At 40.1% G+C, this 23,707-nt stretch overlaps 1 protein-coding gene across 5 annotated transcripts in view; it reads right to left on the bottom strand.

The window, feature by feature from the left end:
• LOC121519859 (zinc finger protein 521-like) overlaps positions 1-23,707 on the bottom strand; it is a 126,641-nt gene that overhangs the window by 69,234 nt on the left and 33,700 nt on the right. The gene's annotated exons all lie outside the window — the stretch shown is intronic.

Genomic DNA, 23,707 nt, shown 5'->3' on the forward strand with positions numbered 1-23,707 from the left:
GACATTTAAAGCCAGCACAAGACAATTTGTGTACTTTAGGATGTAAGCCCCGCATGAGGTAAATTAGAACATTTCTATTATTCCTGAACAATTGCTAGAATATATTTGAAAAACAAGAACCCTTGAAATGACCTTAAGACAAGAAAAAAGAAGGAAAACAGTTCTCAATAGTGAATAAGATAGAATATGCAATTTAGAACACAGTTATGCATAGCCTTTAGGAACCCTGCACTGTAAAATAGATGATTTTCATGAAACATAGGCCTTTCAGAACATCACTCAATAAATATCAGATTATAGAATAAGCATTATTATCATATTTGTCTGTGAGGTCTGCGACTAGCCGTAAGGCAAGCCATAGTGGATGTATGAATGTGCCACGTGCTAATGCAGGGAGGGGCGAGGAGGGAAAGAGGGGGACAGGGAAACAGATAGGGGAAGACAACAGAGCAGCTAACGATCTCACTCAAGGACAAGCAGGTGCAGAGAATGATCAAGGAACACCAGTCAACTGACAATGGAGCCCTCATTTGTTTAACAGTAACGTTAATGTGTCCCTGTTCGAATCTTCTTTGCCGACATTCCACTCCAATGGTTCACTGTACAGTGATATGAATGGAAAACATAGCTCCACTTTCCTCAAGTTCAAAAGGTGACAGGCCACTTCTTCCCGCTGCAGAATTCTAAGTGCTGTGAACTTCCTTACCTAAATAAAACAACGTAATCCCAGCCCCTTTAGAAGAAGAAAAAAACTGTGTCAAAAGGCCAAAACTTAGAATGGGAAAAACAAGAGGAAACTGCAAAGATTTATGAGAGGGACTGAGGAAAAGCACGAGTTCTTTCCAGGATCCAACCTCTGCACTCCCTTTCAGCTGACAAATCTAAGTCTCTCTCTCTCCCCCTACTTTCTGTTGTTTTTTTGCTGGGAGATCTGCCCTTTGTCAGGATACCATGCCCTCTCTGAGCACTTACCCCCATCAGGCCTATCTTCAGGAAACAGATGGGGTCGGAGGCCATTCCCTTGCCCCTCCAAACTGCTGAAAGCGGCACATTGAGAGCCCACCTCCACACCGTGGCCCTCCCGGAAACCTCCCACCCCTGGCAAGGCGCCCACTCCGCGCGCACATCTCACTCAAGGAGCAAACCTTGCTGATTTACTTGCTTTATCTCTCATCCATGTCTCAATGTTTTCTCTGCATCTCTCTCTGGTTTGAGGGAGGCTGGGTGACTCAGTGCTATGCCCTCCTCCACAGAGGGGGCGGATCTGCCCTCTCTCATACTGCCTCCCAGGGTACAGGAGAAGAAGACAGTGCAAGATGAATGACCCCAGCTGATGCCTTACAGTCAAACATATTGGCTTCGAGACAATAGTATAAAACAAACAAATAAACGAGCCTTTATACAAGGCTAAATTAAATTCTACTGTCTTAAATGAGGCTGCCTTTGCCTTGAGACAAGACACTTTTTTTGATTTGTTCATTTGATATATATTATTTATTTTGTATTTTTACTCCAATAACACAAATGCATAATGCTGTATCTGTGGGGGACATGTGGGAGTTGCAAACATTGCTTGGGCTCTAGCAGAATAAACCTATTTAGATGTGATTTATGCATTTTTTATGCATAAGAGAAATTCTGGCATTATAAAATATATTGTACAGTAGCATTCTTATTAATTTGCCTCTGTTATCATTTTATAAATCAGACTTAAATATGTCCTTCTGTGTTGGTCAAAATACCTGATAAAAAACGATCTAATCTATTTCAGAGCATTTAGAGACGAAACTGTGCAGTTCAGGTACAACTGTCCAATACTGTACAGTTTTACTCCTTTTCTCTCTGCCTCACAGCACAAACACACAAGAGTATGGGTGCACAGTGCTCTAACTCACAGTAACAAACACATATATGTGAAAGCATACATGTACACATGGAATACAAAGATACAGAAGCGCAATGGCCGAAACAAGTGTGTGAACAACTATAGATGAAAGAGCAATCTTCCTCAGGAGACCTCAACAGGAAAGAGAGAGAGACTTGTTTTTTTTTCCCTTCTTCACCCAGACAAGAAATGCCCAGGCCTCAGCAGCAGCCTGAGTAAATAAAAGAACGGGCCTTACTTCCCTGTCTCTCGGGCCGGGGGCCTGTGCACGCCAGCATTCTCTGTGCTGCTGCCAAAGGGGATGCTGGGGCCTGAAAAACTACACCCTGCAGCTGAAGGGCTGTCTTTGTTGGTCTGCCAAGGCCTTCCTGAGCATCCTCCAGCCAACAGCCTGTCACGTCCTGGGAGGAAGACCTCCATCTTAAGGCCTGTCCCTCTCTGGGAGTTCTGTCCCTACCCCCTCCCTCTTTGGTTCTTTTTAAATGTCTCCTATATGGAACAAAACAACCTCGTTTGGAGTGCTACTATAGGGAATGGCAGAAAATGTTCCACAGCCATATTTACCAGTGAGAAATAAATTCAACCCTAAGCTACAGAAAATAAAAACTTACAAATAACAAAAAGCTTTGCCTGACAGGCCTAAGGAATCCATTTATATAAAGGGAATAAACAACATTCAAACAGCTTAAGTTTAGTTTTTCTTGAATTGCAATAGTTACCACTAAAATTCCTTCTTTACACGCAGGTCTCAGTTTCCTCTTAGCCAGTCTGAAACACTCTTTGTGCACCACTTCCTCTATGTTCATTTATAGCACCCTTTCCCAGAGTAAATACTACTGTTCAAATAATACACTTAATGCTAGGAACAGGTAAGTTTGCAATTTCTCTGTACAGTAGCAGAGCTTTTAAACCCCCAAAGATTGTCCTGATTAATGCAATTAATGTGTTCAAGAATTCACAAGATATAAAAATATATTTTTTACAGAGCAACTCATTAATTTTGCGGATGACAATGTTTTCCCTTTGGACTGCAATCCATATGGTGGCAAATATTGTCTCTAAATTTTAAATGCCAAATGATACACAGAATTGGAAAGGAATTATTGCATTTGTACTCCATTCAAACAGAAACCACTCTGTCATAGTCTGAGCTCTGTGCAAGATCAGAAGAAGCTCAACAGGGTTATTGGCTTACTAATTTTTAGAATGATTCAACAATTAAAGGATGGTGAGCACTTCAGTGGCAGAATCAATGAAACATTCCAGCAAAAATTAGACTTATTAAGTCCAACAAAATCCTTTTTTTCACTCAACATTGTACCAATCAAAGTGAGCATAAGTGGAAGAACAATGTATTTTATAATAGAGCCTTAATTAGGATAATACACATGTTGCATATGGGGCAAGAAAAGAAGGTAGAAGTAACTCACAGACAACATCTCAGGCCTTAGCTAGGATGTTTTAATGTTAACATTTTAATTGCTTTTTCAGTAAAGTGCCTTTACAGTTTTCCCCACATACACACACACAAAAAGAGCTCAAATTCTGAACACTTCAAGCATAAGCATCAACAACATGTCCCAAACTCCTACACCCTAAGCACAGTTCAACTGATCTTAATCACTCTAAATCAGCTGTCCAAACTTTAAAAGCAAACTGCACAATTTAGCAAACTTTGTCCACCAAAAAACACTGGTCTTCATATGCAACAACCTGATTACCAAACAGTTTCACCCATGTCACACCAGTGAAAACTCAATTAAAAGAACTCTTTAATCCTGTGTCAGTTCAACTTTAACAAATAAATACTTCTTCAGTTACATTTGCATCCCTCCACTGATTTTTTTAATTATTGTCCTTAGGTGAATTTACTGAGTTTTGCTTTGTGCTGTGTAAAAATGTACTACTACAAATGCTATTTCAGGACAAAAGCTCTATACCTCAACAAAATGATATGAGTAACTTACTTCCACACACTTGTAACATGGTTGCATGAAGCCAAAATACACATGAACACTTTTGATGGTAGTTTATTTAACCCTTTACCTACTGAGCCGGCACCGGAGCTGTGTTTTATATGTCCGGAGTATTATTACCGTAACTCTATCTCCCAATAGTAAAGAATCTTTAAAAAAATTCCTGGATCCAGACGGTGATCCGGATCACTCCCAAAATGGACTCAGTTCTTCCTTATGCCTTTCTGACATTTCCTGAAAAATTTTTTTTAAATCCGTCTATAACTTGTTGAGTTGTGTTGCTAACAAACAAACTAACTAACTAAAAAACTAACTAAATAACAAACCCTGCCGATCACATAACCTCCTTGGTGGAGGTAATTATCTGTTTCGGTGCATGTAAAAATTTCTGCCAATATTTACTTCTGATTCTGGCGGTAAATATCAGCCTATAGCAGCTGTAAATATCGGCCATGTGTATGGATACGTTTTTGGTTTTAACAACATTCATCTATCAGTATTGCACTTAGCTAGACTCTTCTCCTCTGTTGTCCCCATAGGTAGAGTGAGTCACAGTTGGCTTGCACTGTCCCGCTCCACTTCTGGGTTTTCCACCCAGCTCTTTGTGAATGACCCAAAACTTGGTACTTTGGTCATTATTTGTTGGTGAAGACAATTTAATTGATAGTGATGATGAGAGGTCTCATGTTAATGACTGGTTGTTTCACTGCTGATGGTAATCGTATAAAAATTTTATCTAAAAAGTTTCTATACACCATGTGCGTACAGGCCTGCCCACAGAATTGGTGGGGGCCCTGAAAATGAAAATCAGCCCTCTCCAGCTGTGATTTATTAAAAATGTCAATGCATGTGTGTTGGATCAGTATGACTGGCATTAGCATCCTGGCAAACAGTTTTCATTTTGGAGATGAAAAGTGTGTCAAACTATCATTGGATGCTGATATTGGAATTATTTGATGGGCCACTCTTTAATCCCTTTTCAATTCGTTTCCTCCAATTTTGCTGGTTCTTTTTGCTACTTTTGACCAATTTTTGCCACTTTTCACATTTTTGTGCTACTTTTTACCCCTGTATTGCCACTTTTCCCACATTTTTTGGCACTTTTTGCCCCCCCTTTCCAACTTTGCCACTTACGATTGTCCTTGAAGCAGTTTGTGGCACTTTCTGATGTTGTTTCCTCCTATCTAGGTCTATGCTTGTGTTGTACTTACTCTCAGATGTACATGGCTTTAGATAAAAGTATCTGCTAAATGACATTTTAACAATATATTGTAGCTAAAATTAATTTGTAAATATTGGCATATCAAGATCGGAAAAAATCTTATATTGTGCATCCCTAATCACATCAGCATTTATTTGATGCTCTGCAAAACTGGATTTTATAATAGCAATGTGTATTTTGGCAGAAGGAATCAGTTTTGAGAACAGAAAACATGGTTTTAAGAAGTTGTGTCTCTTTTTTGAATGACATTTGTGAAGTTTTAAAAAGTAGAATACTCTTTTAGTATGCAAAACTGGGCCAGTTTCTAGAAAAATTAGCAAATGATTGGGAAAAGCTGTAAATCAAAATGCTTAAATCTTTGTTTTGCCATTGCAATGTCAAACACCGTATCACACAATGGCAACTACAACTAAAAAATCTCTCTCTATATATGTTCTTATTATTTTGCACTTAACTTGCAGCAAAATATGCTGTGATTTTTTCCAAATGATCAAGCTTTTTGTCCGGAATAAGAATAATGACACTTCAGTCTGACTGGACCCGTTTTGAAATGATTTCCTACCTAAACAGTCAAAGGGCAAAAGATCCATAAACTATTAAACTAATAATGCATCCTCTTACTTTTTAAGACCAAAAATCAGACATTTTTGGCAAGTTTTGCTGACAGCTTAATCTTAAAATAGTGCTTACTTAAAAGGTATTTGTTATTCCATTTGTTTTTATGCAGTAATACACCCCCCTGAATTCTTTATGGGACACTGGTTTGGGAATATCTCACTGTTGGCACCCAGACCTTCATGTCTGAGGTCCTGGAAGCAGTTCAAGATGGCTTATCGCTGCCTGACAGCAACCGAGTACATATCTTCTATTTAGAAAGCCAAACTCTTATCCAGGTCCAGGACCTTATCTTATCAGAAAAGTGTTTTTGCTATCAGTCATCTGCCACTTCTATAGCAAGCTAGACTTTGTTCAAAAGCCATTCCAGTGAAGCAAAGCATGGCCATGCTTTCAGCCGCCAAACCTTATCTTCCTGTGTGTTGTAGAAGAGATCTGTTCGTAGTGGTTGTCATAAGAGATGTGTTTGTGTGAGTGTATTTGTGGCACATTGGGGATTGGGGATTCAATGAATAAACAAAAAGCTGACAACTTGTCTGATGTAACACCATGACCCCACTTCATATTCAGAGAGGGGATCTTTTTACAGTTACTCGGAAAAGTAGTGAGCCCGTCCCGGGAGACAATGCATGTGTCATCTCAACGCTTTTTTTGTTCTGATGCCCAAATAGCGATGTGTGTCTGAACAACACGCTATCATGTACGGCCCTGTTTGTGACACAACCACTTAAGATCTAATAGAGGAGGTGGTGAGACAACTTTTTACATTAGCGAAGACTGCAGTCTTTCTGACAGAGAGAGAGGAAGCAGTGGTCGATTTTTTGGGACTAATTCCAGTCAGATGAACAAATCACTCAGTTGATTCAGGCCAGAGAGCTCAGAGGACACAAAGATATTGGACTAGGCCCAGTGCTGGGCTTTGCTCACAGTGGTCCTGCTACATCCCCGTTTTAAGACATCAAATCCAGTCAAAATGAAACACTGATGATTCTCAGTAGCTGTCAAAAAAGTGCCAGGTGGCTATAAATGTATCTACACATGTATTTTCTGCACCATGCATCTGATTGAAACAAAAATAAGCACAAATAGAGGTATTAAACAGATCTGCTCTACTCAACCTCAGATGTAGTATTTCCTCTGTGAGGGTGCGTGCGTAATGTTTATACTCACGCTGCCTCCCGTCTTTCCTTCTTTTTTTTTCTAAGCAAACACAATATGTTTTTTACACATCACTGAGAAATGTCAGGTCCCTACCCCCCCCACCCCCCACTACAGATCAATCAAATCCACTATGCTAGAAGATGAGAGGGAGGGGTGGTGTGAGATCAAGGTTGTGCGTGAGCTGCGGCGAACAAGGATGCTATCTTTTACTGAAGTGAGGTAGAAAACTGTAGGTGAAATAAGGAATCACTTCCTTGGTTTCATCAGTGCCCTATCAGCTAGATCATGCTCACATTTCCGTACACAAACCTGGATTTTTGTATGTGTGGCAACTGCAGTCAGTGGGGATTTTTGTCACACAGGGGCCTGACACCGAGAGCTGGAACATCAAGCGCTGTCCCGACTCTGTGGTCTGCATGTCCATTATTCTGGCCCTCATGGCTCTGTCTCTCAACCATTGGGGAAGCGGCAAACTGTCAACTACTTTGTCCACATTACCCACGTCCCCCAGCTCAGACAGGAGTACTTGGTCACTGTCCCAGAAATCACAGTGCCCCAGTGGCGTCCCAGGAAAGTTAGACAAATGGAAGGCCAGAGGAGGGAAAGTAGGGCAGCCAGTCATCCTTTACTGGGCTTTTTCTTTCCATGATTGTTAGACACAATGAAAAAGTGGAATTTCATAATTTATCACCAGTATGTGTCCCTGCTACTCTGAAGTCTTTCTACCATCATGGACAAACTAAAATCTACAGAATCTATATGGATTGTTAATGATGCATCTCAATAGTAGATGCTTGTGTTAAATCTGTTTCATTTTTGGTGAAAATTAGCATCATGTAACAGGTTAAAACTACGGTTTTGAAATCTGAGAACACACAACAGCCTCCTTGTCAACTTGCAACATATTTCTGCAAAACTACTACGGATGCACAGATGCATGGGTTTGACATGGGTAACAGTCACTGTCAGCCCTGCTGTAAAACAATGGCCATCAGAATTATGAGGCATGAACATTTCTTTACCAATGATTTTATGATGCGTCCAAAGAAAAATAATGCCAACTGCTGGATCAAACAAGACATCTTTAATGGGCAGAAGAAATCACCTGTTAGACAAAATATGATCTGTTTCCATGGCCGACCAAAAGACAAAATGATCTCTAAAGATCCTGGCACACCAAGGGTGTTTTGTTCGTCCAAATAATTCACAATTGGTGCCGATACATTTTAGAACCGCCAGTTTCTTCCAACTTTTACTCCTGACGAGCACACATCCTGCCAATCAAAACACTTGTTGTTTCTGAGTTTTAAGGCAGACAGAGGTAGAAAAACATCTTCCCAAAACCACACGATGTTTGTCCTCTTTTCACATCTATCTGTAGCCAAAGCTAAATTGTTTTTGTCTTAAATCTGATATTATGCAGCCTGGTAAGAGAGTGGACATTTCCTTGTGAATGTAAATGCGCTATTTTCACAGCTGGAGCTGTTTCCAAACAAACGGGACTTTGCTCCAATCAAACATTTGACAACTCAGTCTCCTCTTACCTCAGACATATGACTGATAAATGCTCCGAATCCATCAGCTCACTAAAATCACCCCCTTGAACAGTCTGTAACACAATCAAGTGAGCCAACTGGTTCGCTGTGAATGGAGTTAACACCCCCCTTACAGCAAACCTCAAGTGTGCCCCTAATAGTAGTATTAATATTATTTAATATATAGAATGAATAAAAAGTCAGTCCCTCCTCCTAGCAAACTTGGCCTGAAAAAAGAGGGAGCAATACACTGGATGACACAGTGAAGCAAAACGGTACTGACCCTGCTGGCTGTGTGTAAAAGTGCATTAACTGAAGTTACTTCAGTAAGCAACTTTGTTTAAAAAAATATTACGAATACCAATTATTGTTTTTAGAATATTCTGAATAGATTCCATCCATCCATGTAGGCCAAATATTCAAACATTCTACTGTTGTGGAAATATCGTAGTATTTTAAAAAAAAGGGTTTAAAAACGATTATAATTTGTAATATTCATAAAGGGATATCTTTTAATAATGATCATTTGCCCTTCATGTGGTCTGTTATGTATTTCACTGTGAGAGGAACAAAGGGTTAACAAGAAATTAAATTGTCTGGAATGCTTCATCTTGCTGCTTTTGAAATTAAGTCTTTTGTTCAAAAGACAAAAGGCACAAAAAAACTAAGGAGGGAACATGAAGGGGGAGAAATTTAATTATGCCATTATTCAAGAAAGGTGAATTTGAGGTTTATTACAGGTTACTATTCAAGATACAGTGGGGGGGCTTAAGGGCTAATGTTGATGTTTTATTGTTTCAGTTTAAATTTTACTTGATTTGAAGTGTCTGAATTATTAAAAGGAAATAATGGAAGCAAAACACTTCAGTGTGCATGTCATTACCTCTGGGACATGGGGCAAAGAGATTCTTCAATATAAAGTGAATGAATACTGCTATAGTGGTGACTACTACAGGTGACAGACTTTGAAATGGTTGGTATGTCATGAAGTATTCATTTAGTCAATTTTTAGTTACTTTGTATGGTAAACACAGAACAAGATGATATGATATAAAATAATATGATACAAAGAAAATGATAAAAAATATAATTCAGTAAAGCTCAGTACAGTGCAACAGGATAGAATTAAAAATAGATACGCTATGACTAGATGGTATTGTACCATACTATATGAAAAGGATATAGTGGAATATGATACAACAAGGGCTGTCAGCATTAATGCATTTATTTAAGTTAATTAAGGTCCATAATGTGTGCATACATTTTTAAATCGTATTAATCGCATGCTTAATTTTCCTTTTCTACCATTTAAGTCACTGCAATGCCTCTCTGCAGCCACAGTAATGTAAAATAAGTCCATCGTTGGTTCTTGATGTCTTATATCAAATTAAAAAACTCAGACAGCTGAGCAGATGAATCAAAAGTCTAGGGCTGACAGCCTCAAGTCGATTAATTGGTTGATGGCCTCATGTTCAACCAAAATCCAATTGGTCAAACAATCGCACTACTTTAATTGGAAGAATCCATTTTTTTGCAGGGGTGAGAAGGGAGATGTCATGTGTTTTTATTTTTTCAGTTATCTAGTGTTACAAAATATAATTTACAAAAAAAAAGAAAAACTATGAATATAACTATTCAAATATAATTTACTTGTGCCTTTAAGGGTAATTAATTACAGGTTAAATGCCCAGAAAGTCAAAACAATGCCACTAGGAACCTCCTATCAAAGCCTGTGAAGCACATTTATACTCCATTTCCTGTTAATTGACAACATGTTGAAAAAGTCAGCGTTGTGGCAACAGTTTGTTAAAAAGGATTATTATTTAATTACAACATAAGGGGGCTATACTGCAAAAATTGTAAGATTTTTAAGTTCATTTTGGGTTCATTTTGAATTTTAATTACCACCTAAATGCACTGACTACATTGTCCGCGTTAAGTTTGATGTAGAAATAACATTAATTTTTTTTTTCCTTTGGTCCGTCCCACGACCGATCGATTAATTGATGATCTGGTGCGATTTTAGTTGACCAAGTTTTTCTTTGGTTGACTACAGCCTACAAAAGTCATTTGCACCATGTGTTATCAAACATTTACCATTTAACTGTTCCCTTCTTTCCATTTCAATCCATAACAAGTTCCTTTTTCCATGTCACAGTCATGTCTTTGCTCTACCTGAAGTTCGTTATTTTTTTTTCAAAATAAAAGCAGGACTGTAACCAAACAGGGAGTCGATTACCCTTGGTCCAAGGCAGTGGGGGTCCAAAGTGGGGGTCACAAGACTCTGAAGGGGGGCCGCAGGATGCTTACCAAAAAAACAAGGAGAAGTTTTAAATGACTTAAAGTGGTATATCTTATCAATTATTTTGAATGCTTTTACAGTTAGTTTAGTTTAGAATAAAACTGCAGTACTTAAGTGAGATTGTGCTTAAATGTAAGTTATATATGCAAAATTCTCTATGATGTAGATTTGTACATGATGCTTTGTGCAGCATCATATGCTTTAACTGATCCAGGAAAGTTGGGCATCCCCAGTCAGTTATTTTGGGGGTCATGAGCTGAAAAATTTGGGAACCTCTGATCTTAGACCGTAAAAAAATCTGAAATGAAACAAGAACAGTTCAAAAAGCAAAGAAGTGAAAATTCAAAATGTATTAAAAAAGGAGGGATTAGTCGCAAATAACTACAGAAGTTCTGAGATTTATTGTGATTAAAAAAAATTAACAGTACTTGACAGTCCTAGATCTACCATACCATACCATACCATACCACACCACACAATCCTATACACTTTCTCAAATGTAAAAATGCTGTGGTGTAAGCCTGTCAGTGTTTTGTTTAGGAGCTTGTCAGACCTGAATTTAGGATGTAGGTGGAGCAGTTTGTGTGTGGGTGAGCGTTGGTGGTGATGGTGTCATCTCCTGCAGGACGGAGCGGCTGCTGGTGTGGAGAGGAAGGACAGTTGACCACTTCAGGTGGACTACAGCACAAACAGGAAGGAGGCAGTTCCCCAGGTCTTGGCTGGACCAGCAGCCACAGTGAGCCTCCCAGGGGGAGAGAGGCGGACAACAATCTGTCCCTCAGCATGGCCGTTCACCGCCTGCCTCACTGCACTGGCTCTGAGGGAGTGCTGGGCCAGGCGGGACTGGGCTGGGCTGGGCTTCAATAGGCAAGGGAGCCTCTGTGTGTGTATGTGTGAGTGTTTTTCCCCTAACACTGCGGCAGACCAGGCGCAGGACCCAGTGGACATTTAGCTAGTCAGTCAGTCAGCTGCTGTGAAAGATGCTGCATGGCTGTGCTGGATTACATTACATCTCTATTAATATTTCCCCTAATTTGGATGCTCTTTATGTTTCCCTATTCTTAGATACTAACAGAAACGTGATTTATGTGATCATTGTGAAGAAGAAAAAATTGTTGTGTGTACAGAAATATGCTGAGTTACTATATGGTTGCTTCATTAAAATAGGGTTTGCTCTGCAAGTTTCAAGAGGCGCTATCCATTACTTAAAACCATGCACTGAATATTTGGAGGAAAATAGGGTCTAACTTTTTTTTTAATCACGCTAGCTCATTGTGACCCATAAAACTTAGGCTAGACATCAAATAAAAATGATTTCACTTCAGGAGAACTTCAGACATTTGGATCTACATTTAAGTGCACTGGGAATATTTTGAAAAAGGGCAGTTGGTCTGCCAAATGTCCATGAAAGACTCTAAATCAACAACTTTTTCTACAGAAGGAGACGGAGATCACTGGAAGATTTGTGTGCTAGCTTTAGCATTAGCACCTATAAGAAAAACCTGACCCTGCCTCTTGACCCGTGCCCTTCGGTACCCCTGATTAATACACTCTGGCTCTATTTGATATCTCCTCAACGCCATCCCGGCTTGTCAGTAGTAAAACAACAGCAGACAGCCCAGGAGGGAGAAGAAAACATGCATCTTGGAGGGAGAGAGAGAGCGGGAGGGGGAAGAAAAACAAGCATCAACTCAAGCAAGACGATGTATTTTCATGCATCCCTGTCTTAAATGTCAAGATTTCTTAACCCTCAGTGACTGCAGCACTGACACCTCTCCAAGGTTCAACAGAAACCGCATTCATTAATAATTAGCTTAGCTGTGAGGACAGGGAGAGAGACAGGGTATGAGAGGGGCGAGCGAGACGGCTAAGATTCAAACTTCTGTCCTTTCCCGAGAGAATCGAATTTCACTACAAGTTTTTTTTTCATTCTTCTTCATTTCTTGTTTTCCTGGTGTGTTGGCCAGCGTCCCGCAGGCAGGCCCATGAACGAGCGATGCAGACGTCGCATCAGCCTCGCTGCTCCCTCCTCTCCTTAATCATGGCTCTAATACCCTCCAGATGAATAAACATCTTCATCCCCTCTCTGTTAAAGCCAGAAAGCTCCTCCACTCTTCAATCCAAGAAAAAGGGAGAAAGAAAGAGAGCGAGAAAGAAATGGAGAGTCGACGAAGGAGCAGAGGAAAAGGGATGACAGATGGAAGGGTGGATCAATGTTGAAATGAACCAACAGCAAAGTAACAAAGCCACGGCAAGATTTTTGGTTCTTCCCATAATTCGTCTGATCTATCTCCCTCTTGACACAATTATCACAGTCCTCCTAATTATTTTTTCCTCTTAAACCATTTCTTAATGGCAGGCTGTGTTTTTTATCATCATGTTTGTAAAGTGGAGGGTTTTTTTTGCGTGCTTGTTGTGCAACCTTGTCGCCTCAGACTGTGTCCACAGACTACACAGGAAGGGGGAAGGGGGCGGAGAGGGAGGAGGCAAGGGAGGGAGGTGGAAGAGAGAAGGGGGGGAGGTAGTCTCTGGAGAATGGGCCAGGCCCCAGACCAGCACTTCTCTGGCCCAGTAACTGTGCCAGAATACTCATGACATGTGTGTACAGTATGTGAGCGCAAATGGCAGACAGATTTAGGGGTTTGCTTTGTTTCCTCTTCCATTGTTTTCTGCTGGTATCCAGGCAGCTCATCATCATATCTTAATACGGTTAAGTATTAGGAAAACACACACACACACACAGTGATGTATGCCTCACTGAATGAAGCAGCTCCTTCGCTGCCCTCACCCTCATCTTCATTTGCAGAACAGGGCTAGAATATGGGGCCTGAATACAACCAGACAAATGACTACAGGGCATTTTACTTATTCATTCATCACTTCACATTGATTTATTCCTGTTTATCTATTTATCAGCTGAAAAAAAATCCCTCAGATTGTTTTTGCAAAAAGTTTGCTAGCTGACGTACTTTGCAAAAAACTTTCAGGGTCAAAGAAGAAAATCTTTAAATGTATTTTTATTAGACTTTTGAGGTTTATCCTACCCTTGAATATCCCCCTCTCACTACAGCACCTCTAAGGATACTTGGCTTCCTTTCTCTTACCACCAAGCATTCCTTGGCTTATACTTACAATTTACTTTACATGAACACCTAAAAGGCTCCTAATGTTTTGAACAGACACCATAAAATGAGTTATCATAAATTGAATAAAAGTAAACTCAAGATAAACCTTAAATTCTTGGAGTGTTTAAACATTTTGAATCTGATTAACCATACTTGAGAAAAATTTAGTCATTTTGTCACTGCTCTCTTTGTTGTTTATTCTTATCTTTCAGAACGAACCTTTGCATTCACAATAGGTAACCACTCTTCCTCTACTGCCACTGTTACCTGTGGTGTACCTTAAAAGGAACCCTGCATGATCAGGCAGGTTCCACTTGTTGGGTAGATATTTGTATCTCTCATACTGTATGTATATTGAACTAAAAAACTCACTAAATATCTAACCTTGCAAAGCAGATGGATATGCCCGTTTCCTTGTATCTCACTGGTGAATCCATCTTGCAAAGCTCCCATCTGAACCATTTGGGCCCAGTTAGAAAGTGACAGGACCAATCAGTGATGAGGGGCAGTACTTTCAGTTGCGGCGGTGTTGTGACATAAGCATGCAGCAACAAGGGGCTGGTGCAATTATGGTGGAAGAGATTAGTGTGAATGCTGCTAAAGTGCCAGTTTTATAACAACTTGATGACATTTCTTCTTCAAAAGAAAAACAAAGAACAGTGGTGAGTTGTTTTCTTTTCAAAGACGACAAAAGTCATGTACTGACATGTCTACAGTCGCCGTGGATCCCGTTATTCCTTGGAAGCTGCGCACCCGCACCTCGGTCCCGGCTACGTCACATGTTTTGTTGCTCTGATTGGCCGGTATGATGTGACAGAACGTTCATCCAATCACATTCTGAGTATTTTTCAAATCTTCTGCCCTTTCCCAAATGCTTTGTATTGAAGGTTTTTCGATGGATGTGTGAAAAAAATCCATCTTGCGTGTCAGGTTACTAGATATCTGCTTTATAAACTCACCAAGAGGCCGCCATGTTTCAGACTATGCTGGTACTGTGACGTCACAGTGCCACAGCGCTCCTTGCCATTCCTATGCAGTAAACTGTTTCAGATTGGCAGCCAGTGTCAGGGCTACATCTTAGAGACTCTATACATATCACACACAGATATTCTAAGATTTGAGCTCTCTTTTATTTTTTCCTTGCACCACGAGCAGTTATCGGCCAAACTAGACAGGAAAATGATAAATACAGAGCCATAATTACTTTGTTGTAGCAAGTATGTTTGTCCACATCGGTAGAATATGTTTGAAATCTGTTTCTTGGTGACCTAGAAGAAGGCAACGAGCTAAAATGCATCTCTTTAACAAAGTTGTTGCTGAAACTTCAACTATTTATGAAGCTCTCTGTTTCCACATGGTTCAAAATGTTGCAGTAAAGATAAACACGGTACGCAAACACTTCTGGTTTGCACTTTCAAACTAAAAGCCCACATTAGCATTTCTTTGGAGAAACTCCCTTTTGTTGTACATAATGCTTTAATTTTGAAAAGCTACTGGCATGCTTCCACTGTACACTGAAACAGTCACTTGTAGGGAGGTTTATTGAGGTAAAACTCAGGGGGAATGACAGGGCTTTGACAGCAGGGAGACGAAGCCAACATGCAGCAGACTCATGCCTGGTATGAAACCTGTAATGGCGGCAACAGCTGCAAGCAGCAAAACATACTGCCAGTCTGAAAAACCAGTTACTGCATAAAACGGCAAGGAGCACTATGGCTAAATGACGTCACACTACCAGTGTGGACCAAAACATGGCGGCCTTTTGATGAGTTTATAAGCTCAATTTTACTCAAACTGCAGATATCTAGGACATCTAGTTGGTTTTCTAGTTCAAAATTCATTTTTTATTTAACCTTTATTTAACCAGATAAAACCCATTGAGCTCGAGATCTCTTCTACAAGGGGGAGCTGGCCGAGAGGTCAGCAACACAAGTCACAATATAATAGATTTCAGAGACAGATTACAACAATACATCAAAACAAATAAAACTTTTAAAAAGCACATAGATAATTGCAGATAAAGTCATATGAGAGATACAAATATCTATCCAACAAGATGAAATTGTCTGATCATGCAGGGTTCCTTTTACAGTTCTGTTTTAGTGCCTATTTTATTTTCTATTTATATGCTGCACCTTGGCCAAAATCATTCAGAATTAGAAAGTCTCCTTTCACTACTACACAGACGACACACAGGTATACCTGCCCCTGAGGCCTGAGGACCCTGGAAGCCTAGCTGCTGTTAAAGACTGTTTAGATGACATTAACTGTTGGATGGCACAAAACTTTGTGCAACTTAACAACTCAAAATCTGAAATTAACTTGTTTAACCCCACTACTCTCCCTCTATCAATAGCCACCTCGGTTCCCTAGCAGCAAGCATTAAACCCACCGCTAAAAATCTAGGTATTTGACAATAATCCTGCATTTGAGCCACACATAAAAAAGGTTGTAAAATCTGGTTTCCATCAATTAAGTAACATCTCCAATATAAAACAATACTGACTCAACAGGACCTAGAAAAACTCATTCACCCTCCATCTTTTCTAGATTGGACTACTGTAATTCATTGCTCTCAGTAATTCATTCTTATTGCTTTTTTTGTACTTATGATGTCAATGGGATATCTACGTTCTGATGATGTCTAAGATGTTTTAGTTGTGGAGTAGCTTATGATGCCTGCACTCTGACTGATGTCCTGTGTCTTAGTATGCACGGTATCTCATGATGTCTGGGTTCCTAATGTCTTATGATGCTGTTGATTTATCATCTAGATCAGATTTTTGGTTAGAGTCTTTTACTGTGGGTTCTGCTGATGTTGTTTAGGCATCATTTGTTCTGTCTTTGTTGTCTTTTGTTTGGGTTTTGTTCCGTTGTTCTTCTGTTTGCTTTTTCACATGTCAAAGCACTTTGTAAACCCTTGTTTTTAAAAGTGCTCTACAAATAAAGTTATTATTATTATGTATAGCAAATATTTCATATAAATCATTTCCTAGCTGAGAAAATGCAACTGTCCTGCAGTAATAAGGAGTTTTCCTCCTTATATGTGCTAATCTCACATCTATCTGAATGTGCAGCTTACTGTGATGAACCCATTTCAGGGATCATCATTGGGGAGAGTGAATGTAATATTCCCCCAATATCAGTTATCTCTGACAGCACCATCCATATCAGCTAATTACTTTTCACTGGGCTGTTGTAGACGAGAGGACATCAGCCTTTATCTGTATATGAAAGGAGAAGACATTACTGTTACTCTATTACTGTGAAAGATCCAGTGTTATACTTTCACTAATATAGAAACGTCACACAATGAGATGGTAATAAAACCTGTGTCGCTCCTGCATTGGCAATCTCACCTGGCTATTTCAAATATCAGGAGAATATCACGGATAAGGTGACCTTAAATTACATTTGACTTATGCAAATAAGTCAGCTGGTCAGACAAGGAATGAGGAAATATTAACATTGGTTAAAGGCTGGCTGGTTTATCTTCACCCAATAAACATACAGGACAAACAGATGGAAATATAGGATTCAGCAGTGCCTTCTCCCTTCCTTCATTTAGATTTTCCTTGGCTGTCTCAGGTTAGTGAGGTGAGTGTCATCTCTATGCCTGTTCATTGTCTGAGGGAAGAGTTGGAGTTTGGGGATATAGTCCCACGCACTGTGCATACAACAGGGAGAAAATACGGGCACAGAGTTGGCGCTCAACCCCCCCTGGGTAATTTGTAAAACATGAGCCATGGTACCCAAGCACCATGCAAAAGCTTGGGTCAGGTGACTGAGTCACAGGTGCACCATGGGAGGATATCAGGGGAGGAGGTACACCTCCCACCACAGAGCATGGTGGGCATGACAATACTTCCTGAACACGGAATTCTCTAGAAAGTTGCCTAAGAGTTTATTTTTAGGAAAGTGTTGAACACAGAATGTGTTACACAAGGTGGTCGAATTTTTGCTCATATACAGACATGGACAAAAGTATTGGCACCCCTGGAATTTTTCCAGAAAATACACCATTTCTCTCAGAAATTGTTGCAATTACAAATGTTTTTGGTGTACACTTGTTAATTTCCTTTATGTGCATTGGAACAACACAAAAACAGAAGAAAAAAGCCAAAATTGACATAATTTTACACAAAACTCAAAAAATGGGACGGACAGAATTATTGGCACCCTTTTTAAACTGTGGGTAAATCATGTTATTTTAAGCATGTGATGCTTATTTAAACTCACCTGTGGCAGTAACAGGTGCTGGCAATATAGAAATCACACCTGAAGCCAGTTAGAATGTATAAAAGTTGACTCAACCTTTGTGTTGTGTGCCTGTGTGTGTCACAACAAGCATGGAGAAGAAAGAAGGGTCGAAAATCACCTGAGGACTTAGGAAGCAAAATTATGGAAAAATATGAACTGTCTCAAGGTTACAAGACCATCCTCAGAGATCTTGACATTCCTTTGTCCACTGTGCGTAATATAATCAAGAAGTTTATAACCCATGGAACTGTGGCTAATCTCCCTGGACGTGGAGGGAAGAGAAAAATGGACAAAAGAATACAATGCAGGATAGTTGGAATGGTGGATAAACATTCTCAGTCAGCTTCCACACAAATTCAGGCTGTCCTGCAGACTCAGGGTGCAAAAGTGTCAGCTCGGACCATACGTCATCATCTGAATGAGATGAAGCACTATGGCAGGAGACTGAGGAGAACCCCACTGCTGACAAAGAGACATAAAAAAGCCAGACTGGAGTTTGCAAAAATGTACCTGAGTAAGCCTCGATCCTTCTGGGAGAACATTTTGTGGACAGATGAGACTAAGGTAGAGCTTTCTGGAAAAGCACGTCATTCTACTGTTTACAGAAAATGGAATGAGGCCTACAGAGAAAAGAACACAGTACCTACAGTCAGACATGGTGGAGGTTCAAGGATGTTCTGGGGTTGTTTTGCTACCTCTGGCACTGGGTGCCTTGACTGTGTGCAAGGAATCGTGAAATCTGGGGACTATCCAAAGATTTTGGGCCACATTGTAGGGCCTAGTGTCAGAAAGCTGGGTCTGCATCAGAATTCATGGGTGTTCCAGCAGGACAATGACCAGAAACATACCTCAAAAAGCACAAAGAAATGGTTGGAGACAAAGTGCTGGAGAGCTCTAAAGTAGCCAGCAATGAGTCCGGATCTAAATCCCATTGAACACCTATAAAGAGATCTCAAAATTGCTGTTGCAAGAAGGCATCCTTCAAATCTGAGAGACCTGGAGCAGTTTGCAAAAGAAGAGTCATCCAAAATTCCAGCTGAGGGGTTTAAGACGCTGTTGATGGTTATAGAAAGCGACTGGTTTCAGTTATTTTTTCCAAAGGATTTGCAACCAAATATTAAGTTGAGGGTGCCAACAATTTTGTCCGACCCCTTTTTTTAATTTTGTGTAAAACTATGTATGACAATTTTGTTTTTTTCTTCTGCTTTTTTTGTGTTGTTCCAATGCACATAAAGAAAATACCAAAAACATTTGTAATTGCAACAGTTTCTGGGAGAATTGGTTTATTTTCTGGAAAAATTCTAGGGGGGCAAATACTTTTGTCATTTACAAGGACTTTTCAGTAAGAACAGTTCGTTCACAGCTCATTTTTCAGTGGAAAGGTGATGTATGCAGCACTGGAGTTCAAGACAAATTTCCCCAAGTGAATATGATGATACACTGCATCATAATGTTTGCAGATGAAGTCATGTTACAGTGAAGAACTCCATATGGGGGCAGGAAGTGATTTTTGCATCAAAGTGCTATCAAACTGCCCAAATTTAGCTGTTTACAACCATGCACCATCTTGAGCTACCTTTGAGTCTTGAAAGGAATGACACATAAGCTGAAAAGCTTTTAAAGCTCACCGAGAAACAGTGGCAGACACGGACTTAGAGCTGCCATCTAAAGCCATGAATAAAAGTGTCAGATAACACTCACATATGGTCAGTTTTCACAAAGCGGCCTGAATTGTTTCCCTACAGCTTATAATGGTAATGCTTGTTGCGATTTTATAATTCAGCTCAGTAATGAGAATAAGTCTTATGGCTTCCAAACCAGCTCTTTTTTGGTACCAGTTTCAATAACAAGAAAAATGGAAACTGGCTAACGGGGGGGGGGGGGGCTTCTGTGGCTTAATTGAAGAGTTCAATTTAGCCACAGGAGGCTCATTGGTGCACAACACAGCATGACTTCATCGCAAACTCTGCAAGGTTTATTTCATTTATAGTATAACACTGTTTCAATTCAAAGTATGCCTAAGAAAAAACAAGGGGGAAAAGCTGTGAAAGGGGCACAGCTAGCCTATTAGACATCTGTCTTCTTTCATCTGGAGCCACATAGTGGGAGGTCTGCAAGACAAAATTATTTTTCATATTGACTGCATCCATGCTAGGCCAGTTGTTTAGACTGTGGGAAAAAAAAACACTTTTTTAAAGTGCAGGGATCATACCCAATGTATGTAGATCATTTCTAATGATTGCTGCAGTGTGCAGATCCATTTAAAGCATTCATGTTCTAACTTTCCTCTGTTCTCAATAATTCCTGAGTGGTGTTCTCCACTTCCTGTTTCCATCTGACATTTGTCTATCATCAGGATCATGTGACAGCAAATGACCTATTGCATTACACAGGGTATAATCTGACATTAAATTTAATACTTTTTAAGACCCTCTTCAAACAAGACTACTGCATCTTTAATTTCCAACACAGCTACATATATGTTTTGTGCTGACAGTAAGACAAAAATATGATGACGAAGAAAAGAAAATGCCAATAGTAGTTCCTATTGTAGTTAGGATTTCTTGGCCACAAGGTACCTGGCTGGGACGTCTCATTTTTACTTTAGCTGCTTAAAAGCAGTTATGCCAATATCTATAAGTAAGTTTCACCGGAGTTAAAGCTATAAAGTTGAACAGCATACCTTTAGGTTTGAAGAGAAAAAAATAAAACAAGGCATAACAGCCCATTTTAGGATACTTATAGCACTCTTTAACTCTGATTTAAAGTATTTTAAAGCCTGCAAACTCTTAAGATTACCAAAAAAGAACTTATAGTCTTGGGTTAAAAACTTTTAATTACATTTCGAAAGCCTTCATTTTTTTGGTTAAATTGATTTATCAACTTTTAATACTTTTAAGACCCTGTGGACACCCTGTTATATTGTACAATACCACACCATATCACATTGTACTGTATTTTATAAAATCTTATTTTAACATATCGTCTCATATTGTACTGCATCATCTTGTATCGTATTGTATCTCATCTTACCAGATTACACCAAATCATACTGTATTGTTTCGTATCATATTCTTCTGTTTGTATCATATATCACATCATAACATATCATATTGTATCTTTTTGTATCGTAACATGTTGTATTTTTTTCTTATCCACTTTTTTCATACTGTTTTATATCATATAGTATCACCATGATATTACAAAAAGTTAAGTCTATACCTTCATGCTTATGTAGAGTGGCATATGATAGCTGTTGTTGTATTTCGTCAAATAAAAATTGATTGATAAGATTATCATTTTGTATCTGATGTGAAGGTGGACAGTCAGAACTTGTATGAAACATTTTTCTATTGCTTAAAATGCAGATTCTTTACATTAATATATCCCTGAGAGCACCAGGTTGGGTAACATAAAAGTAAAAACATACCAAACATATTCTACATGCCCCAGCCCACACATGTCCCTTTAATATGAACTCTTGATTAAAATTCGACAGACATAACATCCCGCATGCACAGTCTCGGCTTTGCTGGGCCTCAGATAACCTTTATCCTATAGGGTTTAATTAATGTCAGCCAGTCTGCTCTGCCTTTCAGAAGGAAACGACTTATTCCTCTGCCCTCATGAAGCCCAAATCCCTCTGTTTCACTGCTGAGGCCTGCTGCCTTGTTTATCCCAACTACAGGTACTGCTCCCTATTAAGGCCAGCACTTGTTACAGGGAAAAGGTTGAATTATTTACCAATAGCAGAGGGGGAGTGAGAGAGAGGAAGAAAGAACAAGAGAGAGAGAGGAGTTGCATACATGGGGGAAGATTTTATGTTGTGTTTTCTTTTTTTTGAGGTTATGAACGAGGCAAGATTAATGATCCATGGACATTAGATGCAGGTGCTGATTACTAAGGAAAAGGGCATCCTGGCATATAGTAAATAGAAAAATAAGGCCACGTAGAGGGCTCGATAGATTGCCCCCAAAACATTACTCATTAAATCTTTCTGATGAAAACCATTTTTGATTCTGTGCTTTAAAAGTAGGTAGACTTTTCATACGTTTGTGTAAATAGATGAATGTGTTTTGTTAAATAGATACCAAGGGTGCTTATGCGCTCTCTTCACCCAGGGCAAACTGTCTGCATTCTATCTGCATCTCAGCCTCTGTGCACAATACAACAAAACATACAGAAAACAAAAGGGAGCACAGAGGGGGAGAACGAAGAGACAGACCAAACAATAAACTCAACCACAAGAGACAGAGTTTGACTTTGTGTGTAGTGTGTATGTGCATTTGTGTGTATCGAGGAGAAAGACAGAAAAGCAAGAGGAGGAGGACGAGGGAGATGAAGACAAATGCAGAAAGGGAGAGAGACAGAGGGCGGCAGAGAAAACGAAAGACAGAGGGAGAAATCAAATTTGCAAGAACATAACAAAAAGCTGTATCTCCGACAAAAGAGAACACACAAGGGTATTTGTCTTGCTGTCTGCACCAGCAGGATCCTCTGAAAGTTTATTAAACTAGAACCCTTCAAGAGAAGGCAGAGAGTAGTAAACTATACTACTGGGGAGAAAAGAGAGAGGGAGGGGGATTGAGAGGGGGGTGCAGAAGAAAAAAAGCTAGCTTTTCAGCCTCTGTCTCTCAGAAATTCTTTTATTTCAGCCATGCATTAAGTAACCTCCCCACTGAGTTCTGCTCCCCTTCCTGGTGTGGATAAAGCCGTCCCTCGGGGGAGCCGCTGGTAATTTCCAGCTTCGCCAGAAACTCAGGTATTAGAAAAGACCGCTTGGGGACCTGCCACAATATACCTTCACAATTTCATACGCTCAGAAAAAGAGGGAGCCCCTCCCGCCCAGCCTACCCCCACCCTCCCGGTAAAGCCCCTCGAGGGTCCCCAGTTCAAATTTCTGAAGTGCAGACAACGGGTGTATGCGTGGGGGAGGGGAGGGTGGTGTTGGGGGGCCTGTGGGACTGAGCACCAGCAATAGAAAATCCACTGCATCGAGGAGAAAAAAGCATTTCCTCTCTGGTCTGGCAGGAGTGCCTTTTTTCCCCTGGCTCCCACCAGAGGCTTTTTACAAAACATGTGTTGCTGACATGTTGACAGATTGCTCAGTGAAGTGTTAGGCGCATGCACACGGCTGGCCATTTAGGGGGACATGGCTTCCTACCCAACATCCTCTACCTGAGGCACCATGTTTTATACATCATCCCCCAAAGAAAAAAAGGAAACAATAAAAGGTAAGGGAGTTGCTTCCTTTGTGAGGAAAGCAGAATATCAGAGAGCACAGAGAGAGACTGCGTATAATGCTGCCTTAGCTGAACTGCGGTGATAGGGAGGAGCAACGGAAGTGAGAATAAGGGAGGGAAATGGTTTCAGGCAGGAAAGAGAGAGATAAAGCAAAGAGGTGGGAAAAGGAGCTTGAGGATGCACGCTATGCTTATGTACAGCAGGTGAGCTTGTCAAACAAATAAAAAGCCCCAAGATCTCTTTGTCTTCCTGCACTGAAGCCACTGTTAGCAAGCTAGAGGATGGAGTCTGATCAAAGGCCAGCTTCCAGATCCAACTTTTGCTCCTATCACGGTATTGACAGCACACGTCTTAATCGCCCTGCGGCTCCAAAAGTGCTGCC

This window comes from Cheilinus undulatus, linkage group 13 (genome assembly GCF_018320785.1).
Source record: "Cheilinus undulatus linkage group 13, ASM1832078v1, whole genome shotgun sequence".
Taxonomy (NCBI): Eukaryota; Metazoa; Chordata; class Actinopteri; order Labriformes; family Labridae; genus Cheilinus; species Cheilinus undulatus.